General features: G+C 41.4%; 1 protein-coding gene across 1 annotated transcript in view; it reads right to left on the reverse strand.

Annotated features, from left to right (window-relative positions):
• Positions 1 to 15,662, reverse strand: part of ndst1a (N-deacetylase/N-sulfotransferase (heparan glucosaminyl) 1a) — a 63,047-nt gene extending 47,385 nt beyond the window's left edge. Inside the window, exon 1 of the mRNA XM_037675310.1 lies at positions 15,485 to 15,662. The gene's annotated coding sequence lies outside the window, so the exon portion shown is untranslated. The remainder of the gene's footprint in view (positions 1 to 15,484) is intronic.
• Between the last annotated feature and the right edge of the window lie 1,017 nt (positions 15,663 to 16,679).

Here is a 16,679-nt window from a genome sequence, read left to right on the forward strand (position 1 = left end):
GGGGGGGGGGGGGGTTGTATTCTGTTGACTGTACAATGGTAGGGGAAACACTGGAGTGTGCTACTCATGGGACTGAGTTTGTTGTGTTTCCTCGGACTGATGAAGTCCTTTGGATGAAAGACAAAACGTTTCAACAAAAAGAAACCGACGTCCAGAGGACCTGACAACTTTGTTGAACTTTCAGAATCCATTTTTCAATCAATAAAAAAACCTCCATCAAGAAGGAAGTATGTTATTTGCAGTATTTCTCTTTTATTTTGTTTGATAGATGCCGCTTCACCCTCCAAGCATAAAATCAGACAAGTCTCATTAGCCTCCATTGTATCCCTGAATGAGTTCGCCAGCTCCTCTAACTGGGAAGATTTGCCATCACAACACTAATTTCACCCTCTACATCAACACAATTAGGCGACGAGTGAAATGTGATGCATGTCATCACATCTCCAGAGCTTCATTAGGGCACGCAAAAAGACAAGACGTTGACAGACGGGCTGCTGCGTCTGCAGGTTTGAGAGGCACTTGAGCAGGTGTACTTAGCAACCCTGTCACTATGGGACCAAAGCAGAGCTTGTTCTAGATAATGCACTCTGACTGGGTTTATTGTTGCTCGCAGAGGTTATAAAAAGAGCTCAAAGGCCACTTTACATTAAACACAGACTCTGTCGTTTTCACTTAGTTTACTGTTGACTGGAGTTTGGTGGTAAAAAGATGTCTACTCAAAGTTAAAACCTACTCAACCTACTCAAAGTTGGTTCAAAACATTATGACAAAATTTAAATACTAGTAAGGTCGGTAAAGTCCTTCCAAAAAACGAGGCCAAAAATCAAGTGAGTCGGGAAAGAGAAGCATCAACACCGTCTGACACGGCGCCTGCTGAGGAAAATCTATTGTTTCAAATCGCTCCCAGATGTTCACTGCTGTTACATAATCTGACCACAGTTTGTCATTCTATTAATCTTTAGGCTTCCTACTGTTGTCATCTGCCAAGCCGCCGCCCAATGCATCTCAGCAAACAAGTGATCTTCAGGAATGTTTGGGAGACTTTTTATTTTCTCCTGTTTCATGGGAAATGTAACTTCCAGTAACAGCAGCATGTAATTTTATGCAAAGGACAACTTTCTGTAAACAAAAAATAATAATTAATTTTAAAAATCCCTACAGTCCTAAGGTTGTTTATGCCAAGAAAATGTGTTTTTATTATTCACAGAAAGAATTCTAGAGTATTTGTCATTTCATGGCAGGTTAATTACACATGAGGCTTGGAAACCAAAAATGATTTATTTAACATTAAAATAAGCTGTACTAATGATGCCAAAATGTCCTCTTCCATCATTAAAACTTTAAACACTGAACTGAAACTTCAAACAATTCACTAACTACAAAGAAACACGAACTACACTTAAAACAGCAACTCAGTCTAATTAACCCACATCTACATTAATCCATCAAAATCAAGTGTGCATTATAAGGTGTAAATGAAAAACATTTGAAAAAACAAAAACAACAAAATCACAACATTTGAAAAAACGGAATTACGTTTGAAAAAACTGAATTACATTTAGCCAAACAGGAAGTTTTTTTTTTATTATATTTACTTTATTAACAGCATAAAACCGAACAACAGAACAATATACAGTACACACACGTGGCTTAGTGTAATTCCTTTTTTTCCAAATGTCATTCCATTTTTTTCAAATGTAATTCATTTTTATTTAAATGTGATTCAGTTTTTTTCATTTTCTAATGTGATTTGGGCCACTTCCGCTTTGGCTTAATGTAATTCTGTTTTTCCAAATGTCATTCTGTTTTTTTCAAATGTGAGGGTTTTTTTTTTTTCAAATGTAATTCAGTTTTTTCTAATGTGATTCCATTTTTTTCAAATGTAATTCCATTTTTTTAATGCGATTCCATTTTTTTTCAAATGTAATTCTGTTTTTTCTAATGTGATTCTGTTTTTCAAATGTTGTTTATTTACACCTCAGGGCCACCGTAGAATACCACAAAAATACGATATGATTACAATTCATTTCAGTTTCCAGAAAGTGCTCCCTTTAGTTTCTTGTATTTGTAGCTTTACTTGTTTCATGCAGAAGAATGTGACTTTTACAGTGGGAAGCAGAACTGTGACAAAAAAGTGTAATCAGTTAAAACTTATTTTGTAATGATCGACTAAAATTATAGTGAAGCACCAACTTAATTTAAGATAAATTGGAGCTTCAGTATACTGTAGTTGTCTAGCAAGCACTAGAACTTTACTACATGTTACACCAGCCAATTATGGTGATGGCTGTGACAAGTTCTGGGATACTCAAAGAAAAAAAAAACAATAAAAAATTATAAACAATACATTGAAGTATTTAATACAGCAAAACTGCCAATGATGTACTTGGATTTTAACACTAGTTGCCACCCCTCCCCCACTGACTAGCTTGCTGTCCATCTGGCTACTACTATTGTGTGACTCCTACCAGTGTGCAAAATAACGTCTAAATAAATTACCAACGATAAGGAAGACTGCACTAATGCTTGCACAAAAGACAAACTAGAACGTGTAGGAGGATTTGAATCAAAGCAAGACATGAGTCATTTGTCAAAAAAAAAAAAAAAACAGAAATTGGAGAATAAACAAAAAGAGTTTTTCCTTTAAATGTTGGTAGAAATTAAACCAATTATGACAACGTATTTGATAAAGTTCTGCTTTTTCACAGGCAGTTTGTTTTGTAATATTCATACTAGGGAAGTAGAGATTTTTTATTTAAATGTATTTTATTCTAGGAGTGATGAGCTTCTTAAATAATCTGAGCCTGCTGTTTGAGAACATGTGCCTCTTTTGTCCAACATTATCACATACTCCCCACTAAACAAGCTGATATTATTTTATAAATAAGGATAATGTGGAACAGTGAGTCTACTTATAAGAATGTTAACTGATAACAGGGAGATAGCCAACAACAACAAAAACTAGTCTTAGCTTTTCACACTGGAGTTACATTTAACTCTGAAAAATATATTTCAACAGCTTCAAGAGTTCAAGTTTATCTTGAGCTAAGGAGGGGCAAAGGTCAACTCCAAGAGCATCTGATAAAATTCTGAGAAGTCATTAGAAAAGCACATTTAGATTGATTTTAACAGGAATATACTGGTAATCTAAAGGTCAAAATCTGCTGTATCTGTTATTTCCAATTTAATGTTCTTATCCTAAGCGAAGAACGAAATAGTACTTCCTTAAAATATAAATAAATACTAGCAACACAAGTCCAATCTTATGATCGACTTCTGCCACCTTCTTTAAATTTGTTCTGAGCACTGGCACTCAGGAAAAAGCTACGGACACGAACAGCAAGGCAGAGATATGATCAGATATGCTGTCGACAGACAGAGAACCCAGCAGAGATTTACAGCTTTCTGGAAACATCTGCAGGCTCATGGAGGATTGTCAGGCAAGAAGGATAAACATGCTTACAAGCATCTCAAACCCACATAACCAGGCCTGTCAATCGCATAAATGAAGGTAGTGGCTCCATTTCATTTACGGATCAAAGAAGGCCACGCAATGAATGATGAGTGCACCGAGCAGCTATGCCATGTGAGCACAAAAAAGAAAATTAAAGTGAAATTTGTAAAGACCAAATGAGGCATGAAAGGCCCACAATAACAACTACAACAAATGTGCAGCTAATTGAAATGTTTAGTTCAAAGCCCTGCTTTAGTGATAACTTGAGCAGCAAGTTAAAAAAAGGCAACAGAAGAACAGAGAGATGAGATGTGCCATTGAACAGACGCAAACAAAGTGGAGCGGAGCTGAGAAGAAGACATGCAAATGGGAAAACAAGAGAGATGGAACAGAGAAAAATCCAACAAAAGACAACAGAACGGAGTCGGAACACAGTAGTTCCGAGCACAACGCACCAGAACAGGCAGTAATTGTGTTGTGCGGGACTGACCCCAGCGCATCCCAGCAGGCACTGCATGATGAATGGGCCTGGCATGACTACATCCCTCCTCATCCTAACATACTCCTTTCTTTTCCTCTCCTCTCTCTGTCGCCACTAGTAGCCCTCCTTCTGTCCCTCCTCCACCCCCCCCCTCCCCAAAAACAAAAACACGCTCTATTCAGCTGCTGCCATCCCACAAGATTAATTTGCATTCAGGGCACTTAGTCCTCGTATTGTGCTCTGACACAATGACATATTACAGTGCACGGCACACCTATTAAACATATAGTCTAGCTTGAGGAGCAATGCCTTTTCTGCAAAATGTTATGATGGAGTACAAATGCGGAGAGGGAGAAGCATGTGGGTACGACTTGATTGGTTAAGAACACAGAAAGTCTGACACCCGAGTCGCAGCAGAATCATTACAGGAACAGTTAGATAACCTCGATTAATGATTCACTAGAGCCAAACTAATAAAGTGGGTCAGACTGTGTTGGCAGTGGTAGCAAGAGCAGAGAGACCTTCAGGTTAGGCTGTGCGTGAAGAGGCAGTGAGATAGATGGTAAAGGGAAAATTAAATAGAGAGAGAATAAAGCTGTAGAAGTGTTGGTGTAACGCCACGGAAAACCCAGAGGAAAGAGATAGTAACGTATGGAAAATACGCGTGGGAAATGGGCTTTTTCCTCCAGGTTTCCAGATACCCATTCTCCGTCTGCGGTTCTGTCGTACCCAAGTCCGCAGGGAACGGGAGAGAAAAAAATAGGGAGACCAAATTTAATTTGCTACACTGTCTCTAGCCATCATCCACTATGCCTGGAGGCAAAAGAAATGGATTCTGAAATTGTTTAAGCCGAGTGAAATAAAGAAATAAAAACAGGGCGGACAGCAGAAGACGTTGGAGACAATGGCACAGAAGGCGGCCGAGAGAAATGAGAGCAGAGTTTGTAAGGGGGGGGTGGGGGGGAGAAGAGGGGTGAGAGGTTGTTATGTAGGGCAGATATTAACTGTGGTTATCATAAACCAGCTCTGAGGATGGGCCATCTGGAGAGGCCATGGGGTTACTCAAACAATCAGATCAGAGTGGTGGATCATAGCCACTGCTGACAACGGCTAAAACTTGGAAGTAGCTGAAGGGTTAACAATCCTTTACTTCACCCTGTTACACCCCCACAGGAGGAACAGTGGAGGTGGTGGTGTGTGCCTTCTTCAAACCCCAAAGCGCACCTCTGGGCTATTACTCTACAAAGAGGAGCTTAGTGGATGGACGTGAGCGCAGAAGAGGCGAGGGTGTGGATGATGGAGACAGGGGAGGCTGTGGATTATGGTCGAGTCACATTACTCCCCTCCAGCTCTTCTTTACCTGTCACATAAGCACTTTGAGGACTAAACGGTAAAGCCACAGCCAGGCTACTTCAAATGGCTGCGTTGCAAGGGCAGATCGGCGGCAATACAGAAGAAAGGCTATGAAGAAAGAGCAACTGAAAAGAAGCATCGCCAGGCTTGTTTAATGTATACACTGTATTGTGTGGTTCATTGTGAGTTTTCCTTCTGAATCAACTTCAGTCCCACAGCTGAAGAAAAATAAAAAGAGCTACACCCTGGCCCATTCAGAGCCAACGAGCTCTGGTTAAGCTGCAGCAGAGAGTCGGGAGCCATTGCCAAGAGAAAACAAACACAGACATTTGTGAAGGCACACACAGCTCGGTGCTCGGCCCAGACACCTGTGTTCCACTCACCACATATCTCCGGCCACTTAACACTTCACAGAAGGGTGGGTAGGGTGCTGTTTGTGTTTGCAGCCTTGCACAGCCTACCAACGTTCCTTTAGTTCAGCTTTCCACGGCCTCCGAGCTGCTCTGTAAAGACCAAATGTTTGCCACAGTTGGAGGTTCGGCTGGGAGCAGCCAGCCATCACGCCTCCCGACTGTCGCAACGGACCCTACACGAAGATGCACAAAAACCTGGCAAAGCAACGCTCATTCATCCTGCTGTCGTTCAGTCTCCAGCCTTCCTTCTGTCGAGGTGCCTCAGCTGTGGCGGCACTGACCTCCAGGTTGCCAGCACCTGTCCTGCACAGACAGGAACAAGCACTAAATAAACAGTGGCACACACAAGCACTTCCCTGCCACCCAGGATGGATGAGACAGCAGGATAGGTGGACGCAGCGCTGCTGAGGGTCACTGAAGGGGTGTGATTGAAGTTACCAGAACCTCAAACAGGGTTTCACACAATTCTTTCCACCTCAACAATTCAAACTAGAGAGGAGGCGTCACCAACTAAAGTTCCTTTATCCATAAAATGTACGAATCTGAAATGTCTCATAGTTGTGACCCAGAATAGTGCGGTCATTTTGAAGTGATATCACTTGTATCAATAGTTAAGAGGTAAGAGTCCAAGCTAATGGCTTGCCAAATGAGGGACAGTTTTTTTTTTTATAGTTTGAGGCTTATAAAACAACTCTTAAAAACAACATACCAGTATGAAAGATTATCCAATATTAAACCTTTTCAAAAATCACTTCAAAATTAGCTTGTTTTAATGTCCATTTGAGTCCCACAATGGTTTATTTGCAGTGACAAACCGAACATTAAATGATTTGCTGTGCTGTGGCTGTTTGGTGATTTGGTTCAAAGATTCAGACAAGGAAAAAAATAATAATAGCGACACTGGGAACCAGATGCTGTTAAATTTGACTCAGTCGTGGTGGCAGAGAGACGCTTTGACCCACTGTGCTCTCATACATCAAGCAGAGAAGGAGTAGAGCTAGCCAGACATGGTTTTAATGTGACACTGTTGTCTTACTGGAAAACAGCCTCCGTCATCGCACACTAACAAAGAAACACTGAAACCTCTGCCTGACCTTGTGTAGGTGTTTGTAACTCGCCTTCTTTAGAGTATCACTGCTCATCATGACAGCACGCAAACAAACCCTGCCAGCTAAACATGAAGCCATGGTTTCTGCACAGTATCAGGTCACAGGCCGGATCGTGTGTAATCCTCAGAAACAAGAGCCAAACAACAGGAGCAAAGATCACCACAAATAATGAGACTGAATACATTCTGACTTTGATCGGTACGCCCAACTAAAGGTTAAAAAAAAAATACAGAAGCTTTAAAACCTCTGATGACCCTTTCATTTAAACATCGTAGAGGAGATTTTTCTTACCATATTTAAAGTATAGTAAAGTAACGTAAATATTAAAAGGTGCTGTTTTGCGTTTAGATAAGAGATTTCAAAGTGCGATATTCAGTTCAACACTTTTTTTTTTTTCCGGCTGCTCCCTTCTTCAGGAACTAACTTAGACGAAGACTTGGCAATGGTTTTTACGCCGGATGTCCTTCCTGACGCAACCACAGACCACCGAGCTACCACAGCCCTCTGTGTGGAACAGAGAGCTATCTATGGCGCCCAGGGGAGCAGATGGTGGGGGTTAAGGGCCTTGCTCAAGGGCACAAAGTGGAGGAAATGAGGGTGGAGGCAGGTGTGAGTGTTTCACCTTTTCCACCCACATTTAGATGTTGTCGGTCCAGGGAGTCGAACTGGTGATCTTCCGATCACAGGCTAAACCTCTGCACCACCACTCCCCCCTTGTTCAACACATTTTAATCATTCAGGTTAATTTAGCACATCATGTTACTGCATAGAATTAAAAAATACCAGACCAAATGTTGTTTTTATTTTGATATACGAGCGATAATAATACTACAACAATTATTTGATGTAACTTTAACTTTGTACAGTTTTTTTAAGTAAACTTTCAGGTATTTAAAGTTGCACTTTTTAATCCATACATTATCTTTATCCGCTTCTTCTTTTTCAGGTCACGGGGGGTCACTGGTGCCCATATTCAGCAGTCACTGTGTGAGAGGCGGGGTACACTCTGGACATGTCCATCGAAGGGACACATAAGAGACAAAGAAACAAACAACTATTCACCCTCTCAGTCACACCTAGAGACAATTTAGAGTTACCAATCAGCCTAACATGCATGTTTTTGGTCTGTGGGAGGAAACCGGAGTACCTGGAAAAAACCCAAACATGCACAGAGAGAACATAAACTCCACCCAGAAAGGTCCTCGGCCGAGATTCGATCCGGCGACCTTCTCGGAGAGGCAACATCGCTACAAACTGAGCCACCGTGCCACCCCACTTTTTTTTTTTTTTTTTTATCAAAACACGCAAAGTGATATTTGAGAAATGCTCAATAACCAGAAACTCGTTGAACCAAGACAACCTTTTTTCATACCATTTAGTTTTTTGACAAAATTGTAAAACCATAGGACTTTTGAGGTTAAGCAAAGATGTGCAATTTCTCTTTTAAGGAGGATTCTAAAAGTACACAAATACAAACTTTAAAAATTTATTGTAAGCGTTTACAAAAACAAAACTGCCAAGTTGTGTTTTAAATGCCTGATTTAGTTAATTTTTTACAGCATTTCTTCATTATAGTTATTGTATTTATTCTACGTTGTATACTCACAGAGCATAAACAACCTCCACATATGTCTAACTTTAAGGATGATTCATTATGAGAAAATAAAAAAATTACACACTACAGTCTACAAAGCCGGCTTTTTGTTTCAACAAAAATTCACGTTTCTATGTTTAATATAAATCGGGTGCGGCACATTTCAGAATAAGAAAAGCTCCTCTGCTGTGTTAGAGCACATTGAACTCGTGCACAAATCCAGTTAAAGGCTGAGGAAAACAAAAGGGTGCTTTGCATCTTAACTCACTTCCACAGCAATCTGCCAGTAATCAATCAAGGCAAATCAAGTTTTCAACCCTCCGATGAGGACCGATACAGGATATTTAGTTACCGAGGAAATGGGGAACTTCACTACTGAACGTTACACATGCTAATTGTTTGTTACCATGCATATAAATGAAATAACCTTTTCAAAAACTTTCTTGAAACTAAGAAGGGGACAAAACACAGCAAAGGTGAAAAAGCTAAATCATGTTTTACAATTACCCTATGTATTGAAGCAACGAAAAATATCATATAATCTGCTTATCAAATAAAGTTTTCTATTTGTTAGTACAAAACTTTAAATTTGACATAACTTTACAAGTCAACTCAAACTTTGAATTCAGCTGGGGGTTTCGGAGTTTCTCAGTAAAAGACAAGCAAAGCCCTCACACTTTCCTTTAGTATCTGCTGGATTCTGTTTGCAGAAAGCAGAGGATTCAGCTTGAGGCATGCACGGGCAAAGGGTGCACACTTCGACACACGGTGAGAGCATGTGTGTGGCATCTGCAGTGCACCCACACTCAGCCGAGGTTACCACCAGACAACTGTATAAACATACAAATGCTCCTCCACCTGCTTCCCTTCTGCACTCACAGCACTGAACTTTAGGTCCAACGACACAAGGCTAAAGTCCACGACGAGAAGTCAGAGAAATACTGATCCTCTGCCAGAGCAGGCTAATCACAGCTTCTCTGCCTTCCAATGCAAAATCTCCATCCAAATAAAACCCGATCAATGTTTCTCAAAATAAGCCGCGTAGATCTTGGTGCTCTACTAAGCCAACAACCTCGACAAACATCTTCAGACCCGAGACTGAAAAAGAGCCCTTCAAACAGCTAAACTGACAAAGGAGAAAAAAGAAATCTAATCATATCCGATGAATGATAGCACTTACGATGAGGACGGGGTTAGAATATCCTGCAGTGAAGTGGTGTGTTCCCATTACTGCGTCTCTCCATCTCTGAAAATGGCTTCATTAACAGGCCGAGAGCTCCTCGCCGAGCGCATGAACGCGCAGCACCCCGAGGGTCCGTTGGAATGGCTGAGGTGAAGTCCATTAACACCCGGCAGCTTGTTTTTTTTGACCACTAAATAAAACAGGGCATTTTTCTGTGTCTCGCAGTAAAAATAGCCTTTAGCTCGGGGGCTAGAGAGCAGAATTTTTGGGAAACTCCAGTCAAAGCAGAAAATCAAACATGAAATGCAGATCTAAAAGCAGGTGAACTTGTGAAATCCCATATGAGGGATAATGTGCTTCAGGTTTTTTTCAGAGCTTGTGGCTATAAAAACAGCATCCTGCCATAACTTGTTTGAGTTTTTGTTGTTCTTGTTATTTATTAGAAGTTATTTACCTGGTATTGGTTAATCGTTGTGGCTGCCGCTAAGACCAAATCAGAATAAAATATATTTGGTTAAGAAAAGTGAACACAAGAGATATAAAAAGATGCAACCAAACAGTGATGGTGGGGGTGATGAGATAATCCGAGGAGCTCTGAAACCCAGGCTGCCTTCTGCTGGGGATAAATCCATATCTCACATAACCTGCCTTGCTTTCCTGGAACATTTCCTGATCTTTAAAAGCAACTAGAGCTGGCCAAATGTGAGCCTACGACATAGCTCTTACTTTCCCAGCACTTAAGCGCCAGTCATGTGTCACCTGATGAAACGTTACACCCCAGTCACCATTATTTGTCTGGATATGGGAGGCTGTGGAATGGATCAGATTCCTGTCTTGGGGGTGCATATGCACCTTGGAAACATGGTCCTACCTCCACCACCACTGCTGTTTCCATTCAGCAAAATACCACCCGAGGCCCTCTTCATTTAAACCACCTCATCGTGCATTTGTCGTGCGGTCCAATTTCGTGATACACCCGTAATACCAGAAGCACAGTGAAAAGAATTAATAATGGCCTTTTATTGTCTCTTTTAAATGGATGGTGGTCGTTGATAAAAGATGGGACTGTTGCAGTCGTGTTCCTCAACTTATAGAAATCAATTGATGTCATCAAATTCTCTTAGATGAGTTCCTCACTTTACGTTTTTTTTATAAAAGTTTAATTCAGTAAAAAACATACCTTGTTTTGGTCTCACTTTGTTACGTTTGAAAGTTAGAAATCCGATTTCTTTTACACACATCAGTGGGTGTCCAACACGGTACTGTATCAGGCCCAGTTCTATTTATAACATTTATTAATGATCTGCGTTCTATGTGTGGTGTAGACAAAGATGTTTTATGTATTAGGGATGTGCAATATGGCAAAAAATTCATATCACAATATGTATTGTGAAGGGTGGCAATAACGATATCACAATCACAATATGTTTTTGGTATACAACTTACAATAGGAATGAAAAAAAGCATAGGGTGTCCTTTTGCCATCATTTATTTTGAAAACTGCTATACTACAAAATAACCTCAATTAAGAAAATTCCACTACTGGGTCCAGAGAGTTTTTAAAAAATAAATAAAGTATTTGGCTTCTTTATTGTATTGCAAAACAGTGCAAAAGATATTAAATGTAGTTTTAGCCATATGTTTTAAACCAAATAATATGTTGTTAACTCTTAACACTAACAGTTTCCAGTATTCTCACTTAAGAAATGAACAGCAACAGAGCAGCATTTTACACTGAAACACATCACCCTCCAACCCTCTAGTGGGCGTCTCCTTCCGCTTTAAGGAGAGCTGACACAAAATGGCAACCAGTTTCCTCTGTGGCTTTGACCAGAGGGTCTTGCAGTAAAATCACACAACACAGTATTCTTTTCACAGATCAGGGAGCAGGTTTCTCTAAAGCTGACCAACGCTTACTTTAACTTTTGACGGGAAAAAAAAAAAAACTTTTGATGGAACACAGCGTTTTGCGCATGCGTCCGGATACGGCAACACTACGGCAAGCTGGCAGTTAGCTTGTATGGCAACACTACGGCAAGCCAGCTGTAGTTAGCTTGTAGCTTCGCTACTTAGCTCTCGAAGAAGACTTTTAACACCACTTATGCACAGTTTTCAACTCAAAAAAGTAATGATTAAATCTGGCAGCTCTGATTTTAAATCAGACAGAGCATTACTGCGGTTAGCCAGTTGAATACAGACAGCTGTGGCTGAGTGGTTAGAGCAGTCATCCTCTAATGCAAGAGTTGGGGGTTCGAATCCACCAGCAGTCACATGCCGAAGTGTCCCTGGGCAAGACACTGAACCCCTTGTTGCCTCCGATGTGTCCCATCGGTGTATGAATGTGATAAATCACTGATTATTATATTTAGAATGATTTGTCCAATTAGCTTTGTAGAGCTCTAGTAGAGTGCTGTGTGAATGGGTAAATGAGGCACAGATTGTAGTGTAAAGCGCTTTGAGTATCTCGATAAGATAGAAAGGCGCTATACAAGTACAGTCCATTACCATTTACCATCTCTATCACAGGCTAAATGTCTATCGTTTCTACCATGTACCATATACATCGCGCATTCTATATTATGTATGCAGATGATTCAGATGTTCCACTCAGTATAACCACAGATGGGGCTGTACGTAAGCTAACAGATGTTATGGAAAAGGCTCAACAGATGTTTCTCACAGCTGACTGTATCAAAAACAGTTCTTAAAGAAACATCCTCAAAACATACACCGAGACATTTTCATCTCAGGACAGACACCACGAGTTGTTTTAGAACATAAATATCCAGGTTCGCATATTTAACTTCAAATCGTGGTTGCGAGTTTCACAGAAAACAATATGGTCTAAAGTTTAGTTTGATCCATTTTTATTTAATATTCACGAGGAAGCAAAGTGCACTTTCAGTTATTTTCTCGTATATTATTGTTTGATGAGCTGGTGTAGAGCACACAAAGCAGCTTTAAAATCCCTACACTAAAAATGCACTTAAAATCTTAGAAGACAAGTCATTCAGGGACTCTTGAATAAAAAAAATGGCTAACTTGGACACATTTATATTTAATTTATGTGTTGCTTAACATACACCGTCTTTTAAAACAAATACTTTTAATCTAAACTCGAGCTCCAGCTGAAACAAAACGTTCCTCGTTCATTCGGAATGGTGGTGTATATCCTTTCTTGAGGGCAACCAAAGCAAGCTCAACAAAACATTTAAATTAGATAACTATTTTCTGCTCTGGTGCAACAATGGCACAACATACCTGCCCTCTCCAGAGAGCAACAGTTATGCCACGCAGTACTCAGGGCCATAGTATTGAGTATCTCTGAGTCACTGGCCTGCATAATTCATTCTGGGGAATTATGACAGTGGAAAATCATTTCTCAGGGCCGTGGATAGGAGGCCATGGCTAATCGTTCAGTAATCTGATCTGCCTGCACACTGTAGCATTCAGCCTGGTCGCTAGCCTAGCCAGCCAGTCACACATGTGGACAAACCCCCGCAACCCCCCACCCTTTAGTGCCTGCCAACTGTCTAATGGAGACTAGCACCGTTCAAAAACAACTGCCCAGGTTTTCCTGAGGATTACAGATGCTATCGGATCATTTGCTAATACTCGGTTTTGCTGAGCTGTTCGAAATGTATTTACTTTGCTCCTACTCACCAATATCCCTCACGATTGTGCAGCCTAAGCCAAAAAACAAATAAAAAAATAATACCACATTCTAAGCAGAAAGAGACACTTTAATACAAGGTGCTTTACACTAAACCAGCATTACAATCTGCCTCCTGCATGCTGGCATATTAATCCAAAAGCCTGACTGAACGAGGAAATATCGGAGTTTGTCAAACAGCAGGATATTTTAGGTACATTTGCAACTGCAGCTTCCAGTAGACAGTGGTGTTGTAGTAGTAGGAGTAAATACCATCAGGAGCATTGCTGAAGCACAAAGCAGTGCTTATACCTGGCAGAGAAAGTTAGGAGGGGAGGGGGGCTTGAGTTTTGGAAAGATGCCTGGCTTTAGCCTCACTCTACAAGAGGTCTGCTCCCCACACACTGAGAGTGCCTACAAGGGCCACTGACATGGAAAAATACAAGCGCCGGCATGTTGTGGATCCTGTAGCTCCCAACAATTACTCTGTTTAACATTAAATGTGATGGTAGAGTTACGGCACCTGGATGCGATCAAATCGACATCCTCCTCTGCGAGGAGATAACCTGAACGCAGCCGGAGCTCAGAGCAACAAGCAACCTTTCAGTTCAAAACCCCTGATCTGGTTATTTACTCGTCGTGACAAAACGTCCACAAAATGCCTCTCGGCGATGCCATTTGTCACACGCCAACATGGATTTTTAATCAGCCTCTAAAGTTTAGGCAGGCATTGAGAAGCCATTGCACCACATTGCAGGTATGTGCAAGCAAAAAGCATAAAAAGTGCTGATATATGATCAGATCCATTCAGCAGCTGAAGCAGCCTTCATCAGCTAAAAGCGCCAGACCACAGCGTGTTTGGCAGCCGATGGAGGCAGTCAGATGGGAGGGTTAGAACAACGAGACAAACAGTTGGCACGGATAAACAGAACACTACTTACAATTCGACTCCCTGCAAATTTGACAAACAAACGACAGCAAAAGTCCTCTTCTTTTGATTTGTAATTTCCAAATGGAATAAGCCCCATGTACACCCCCCTCCTCAACAAAAGCAGGGTGGAGCACGTGATAAACAACATATGGCTGGGGGATAACATTAATGTGAAACGCTGTTGGAATAAATCTCATGAAGCCAGAGGGACGGCGCAAATCGCAGTTGCAAGAATTTGTTCTGCAGCTGAGGGCGAGACGTGGGGAGAAGTCCTCGCGTCTTTGCCAAACACATTTAAAGCGTGAGTCATTCTTCTTCAGTAAGCTTCCTCACTTTGGTGTGCGCTTGCTTGCATGAGCGTGCACCCCCAAGGCAAAAGATTTCAAGCAGGTCTGGACAGCCTCCTTTCCCTTGCCCCCCTTACAAAGAATAAGTGTTTATAGTGTTTAATATATGCAGCTCCTGGTGGAGACAGACATTTGCACCATCTCCAAAACAGAAGGGTATCCATGTTGCAGGTATGTGTCAAGCAGGAAAAGACATGAACAACAAATATAACAAACCACTTGCTGACTCAAGAAAGTGGCACAATCAGGATGATTCAGTTTGTTTGTGCCCTTCCATTACAGTGGACTATTAGGAATGAAGGCAGAGCAATAATACCCTGCGTGAGAAATCTTACATCTCATATTCATTTTACTGCATCATTTCACAACACAAAGCTGTTATTACGACTGAGAATTAAGCCAAAGCCCACAAATGTAACCTTGTGCCCACCTCTTTCAGATGCACAGTACGAGATTTCTAATTTAACACCAAATGTGCTTTTTTTTTTTTTAACTACAGCAGCTAAAATCTTACATGCTTGAACTAACTCGAATAATTAGCAATGGAAACATTCGTTGCAGCCACTGCAAAGTTACAAAAACAAGTTGCTCGCCTGTCGACGGTAGCCAGGCTGCATTCACTGGACCTGATTCAGAAAAGAGAAAAATTCCGACATTAAATCCCGGAGCAGAGCGGCCGGACGCGCAGCTCTATCCCGGGGAAGTCTCCCTGTGAGCGGCGTCAGCAGCCACGTTAGCTCCCCCTCTCCCTCCGCCGGCCGAGGGGAGCCGAGAGCGGCGCGGAGCCTCCACTGCGTCGCCGGGGCTTCTTATTTCGAGTCAGGCCGGGGGAAAAAAAAAAACTGGCCTCATCTCATGCGACAGACAGCGTTCACTGGTGGTAGCCCCGGCCTGCCTGGGAGACCGAGCCGAACGTCTCGGTCGTGTAGCAAACAAGAAAACACGAGCGGACATCTCTTTTACTCACCTCGGTTGGATCAGACGGGGAGCTGCTTGGAGTGTGTGCGGGGTTTAAAGATCACCAGGCGGCCGTCGTCGTCGTCTCGACTCGCTGTCGGCCGCTGTGGGGGGAGCGGTACGGCGGATACAGCCGGGAGAAATCGGGAAATGTGAGAAAGCCCCTCTCTTGAGTCGCCCTGTGCTCCGGCAGTAACTCATAGCTGACTTCAGGAGGCGCCAGCGCGGCACTTTTTTTTTTGTTTCCACGCCGGAGTTGCCAGATAGAAAACTACGAAACATCGTAGTGACGCTTTAAAACTGCCGTATTTTCATCCAAATTGTTTGATAATATGTAAGTGTTCACGTGTATAAAAACTTTTTTTTTAATCTGTGCGAGTAAATGCCGAGTATATCACATATTTTGGACGTTTTGAAAAGTATTTATCTATAGACGCTAAACAACCGTATAAATACGATAATTATTACATATCTGGCAACGCTGTAAATGCGCGCGCATCCGTCAACCAAAGCGGTGCATCTTCCTGCAGAGGTTTATCTCTCCACAGTGCAGGGATTATAAGGGCATTTACAGCGTGTGAGACACTACTTTCGAAAGGATTTAAGTGTCTCAGCTCGAAACTTTTATTACTTTTCCATGAAAATGCGCTCAGGGGAAGACAAGAGTATTTGACCATAGCATCATAGACGATTTGTTTTGTAAAGGGAGTCATTAAGTCTGTTAACCAAAAGCGCCCTCAAACATTTAATGATTATTTTTATGCATTTGTAATTACAGTTGTTATATTTTGAACAGTTACGACTAAATGGGCTGTAGCTGATTATTTTTAAGTGAATTAGATTCTTGCAAGTCTTCTCAAGACTCACTATTTAGTGTTTCATGAACCACTGGGACCCCAAATCCCAACTTTGAGAGCCTTTGCTACTGTATTCTTTACAAAGGATATGAGCAATAAGTATCTAACCTGTTGTAGATTTGCAGTATGTGTGGCTCATAGCCCACGAGCATGATTTGGTTTGGGGGTGTGAGAGGGATTTAGATATAAAACTTTTACAAAAGGGATTCATTTCAAAATATTATTTGAACTTATACATATGCAATACTAATAAGCCAGTTTTTATTAGTTATTTTTATTAGTATTATTTTAAGTCTTAATACTGGTGTCAGAACACGGAATTTTCAATGTTTTATGTGAAATTTTTGT

The sequence above is a fragment of the Nematolebias whitei genome, chromosome 4 (assembly GCF_014905685.2).
Source record: "Nematolebias whitei isolate Nwh7 chromosome 4, NemWhi1, whole genome shotgun sequence".
NCBI classification, from domain to species: Eukaryota; Metazoa; Chordata; class Actinopteri; order Cyprinodontiformes; family Rivulidae; genus Nematolebias; species Nematolebias whitei.